Source organism: Rattus norvegicus, chromosome 15, assembly GCF_021556685.1.
Source record: "Rattus norvegicus strain SHRSP/BbbUtx chromosome 15, alternate assembly SHRSP_T2T, whole genome shotgun sequence".
In the NCBI taxonomy this organism is placed as follows: Eukaryota; Metazoa; Chordata; class Mammalia; order Rodentia; family Muridae; genus Rattus; species Rattus norvegicus.
In genome coordinates this window covers 33111852-33114904 of record NC_141548.1, presented here as the reverse complement: position 1 = coordinate 33114904, position 3053 = coordinate 33111852, and positions in this window count along the sequence as shown.

The following is a 3053-nucleotide window of genomic DNA, read 5'->3' as shown; positions in this document are numbered from 1 at the left end:
CTGGCTGATCCATCTCTACAGATGAGGGAAAATCCCCCTGTGGATTTAGATGGGAGGTTGACTAAGAAGAAAAACGATCTCACAGGATGGCTCCCTCCTGTAGCGTACCTGAGTGAGCCTGTTTGGAATAATACAATCCTTCATGATGATGGCGCAGAAGATGGTGATGTACAGAAGTGAATCCAAAATAAAAGCATCCTCACATTTGTAGGAAAGACCACCTAATCTATAACCATAGTAGCAAGTAGAAACTAAAACCATATTTTCTACTCCCCTTTTCTTTTTGGTAAATGCCTGTGCACTTGGGAAAAGATTGCCAGAGACATCTTCACCTTCTTCCTGTCCTGAGACAATTTTTCAGTCTAAAATGTTTGTTCTAGAAATTTCATGCAGGAGTATTTTATTTATAGCACTATCATGCCTCCCTTTTCCCTTCACAACCTTTCATATTTCATTGCCTTGTGGGGAAGACCACATGGTGGGGGGATGAATGGAGGCCTTCAGCTCTAAGCCCATGGCATGGGGGACTAGTTTGTGGGACACAGCTGAGATCTGCACCTATTGACTCCAGAATCTTACCTTTCAAAGGAGAACTAAACACCCATAACAACAGGGAAAGGTGTGTCAGTCCTTAGAGACACTGAAACTGCTGGAGAAGAAAGGGGGAGGGCAGGCAGAGGATTAGAAGGAGGAGAGTAGGATGAACTTGGTGAGTATCTTCAACTTTCATTAGGAATGCAACATGGACAGTGGGACAGTCCTCCCTGAGTCACCCAAAAGCCAGAGGCAGGAGTGGGACTCACTGGGATGTGCCCTGGTCACATATGGGCAGGCTCAATAGCAGCGGCCTCCTTGCTGAGAGATGGCTTAGGAACATGATATGGTCCCCAATGAGGGCCCCGTTTAAAAAGAGCACACAGTTGTGGTAAGGTCTCTTAAGTCTGGGATGCTTCTCATACGATTCTATGATGCTATCTGTCACTTGTCTGATTGTCTATCAGTTCTCGGTATCAGTCCAGGCTCACCAGACAGTTTCACCATCTTAGCCCACAATCTATTCATGGTTTTCTCACATCTGGGAGGGGGTTGAGGAGATACACTAGCACAGTCAGTCCTTTTAGCACGACTCTGTGGAGCTCATCTAGCGAACCACTGCTGCCCGTGTGAAGCTTCCCAGCTCCTCACCCAGTGTGACAGGGTCAGAGGCCCCGACTTCAGTGAATGCTGTTATCCCTCCTGTGGTTTCTTTTAGGGTGGGTACTGCCGCAATGGAGGGGTCACTTGGGACTCCTCCATTAGCTCTTCAGGACCAGAAATCGAAGATCTCCCAGATAGGTTTTTCAATGTTTTGGGATTCTGTTTCAAGCCCTTGTTCTCTTTCCTCATTCATTTGAATTCGGAGACATAAAGTGGTATGACCTTCATAACCTTATGGATTAGAACCGAGGTTTCAGTTGGACACTCCTTGAGTTGAGGACAATGGGCTCACTTAGTGTTTCCCATCTAACAACCCAATCCTAAGTGGAACAGAGAAGAACAGGGATAAAATCGGTCTGGAAAGAGGTGATAAGAGACTATTTACTAAGCCTTCTCTTTTTTCTGTCCACAGGGAGAATCCGGGGACCATTTGGTGGTTTTTTGGTTTGGTTTGGATTGGTTTGGTTTTCTTTCTTTTTTTTTATTCTTTAATCTTCTTTTACAATCCAGTCTTCATCCACACTCCCAGTCCACCCACCAACCAAGCCCCGTGCCATACCTTCTCCCCGACCCACCTTCACAACCAAGAGGATGTCCCCAACCACCAACCGCACTACATCAGACTTTGCCATTCCCTGGAGCCTCAAATCTCTCCAGGATTAGGTGCATCTTCTCTCACTGCAGCCAGACCAGTCAGTCCTCTGCTGTATATGTGTTGACGTCCTCATATCAGCTAGTGTATGCTGCCTGGTCAGTGTCTGAGAGATCTTGGGCATCCAAGTCAGTTGAGACTGCTGGGCTTCCCATGGGGCCACCTTCCTCCTCAGCGTCTTCCAGCTTTTCCCTAATTCAACAACACAGGTTCTCTGGGGACCTTTTGTGTGTGGTGGAGTGGCCCATGGCATTGTCAGTTATACCTTGTGTGCTTGGACACCCCCTCGATATTCACCAGAATCTCCAGCTTTATACTTTGGATTCAGAAAACAATGAAAACTCTTTAAACAATCCTTGAATGCCAACACTGTGCCTGGGCCAGTGTCCTGCATCCTGGTTTACAAATATTTGAGTCTTAATAAAGAAATCTGTCAGGCTTGAGAGATGGCTCAGCCATTAAAGGCTAGGCTCACAACCAAAAATATAAGAAATCTGTCTGCAGGAAAGAGATGACGTTGCTTCCTTTCATGGGTGCAGAGCTTAAAACAATCCTCTGCACCACCTTCTTCTTCACTCTCTTTTGTCTCATGGTTTCTCTCCTGAGATACTCTCATAAAGTTCCTGCATGATGCCTGTTCACTGATCCCATCATAACAGCACATATCAAGGCTAGTACTGTCAGTCCTACCTTTGCCTGGGATGCCCTCTTTCTTTCTAAGTTCTTCTTCATATTTAACAAGTTATTAAGGCTGAGAAAGATCAAAAGATTTTGCCTCGCACTCTCTTCCTTACTCTATGGACTGTCTATAGTCCTAGCAATCCCAGCAAGGCCTCCCTACCAAACTGTTACCTCATCTTAGAACTGTAGCCACTTCTCCTTACCTTGTCGAAAAGGACACAGGAGATAACATAGGACAGTTCCAGTATGTAGATCAGAAACTTTAGAAGGGACCAAATTGTTGAATACCCACTCCAGTATGCAAACTCATTGCTCTGCAACAGGGTCAGGTCAGCACCTCTCATATAATATTTCTTGGCTCAGAGCCCTGGTGTGAGTTTAGAGTCATTAGCAATCCACTGACTAACTAGTGTCTTAGTCACTTTGTGTGTATCTAGTCATGGAGGCAGCATGAAACCTTTTAAAACACAAACACACACACACACACACACACACACACACAGAGAGAGAGAAATTTTTCACA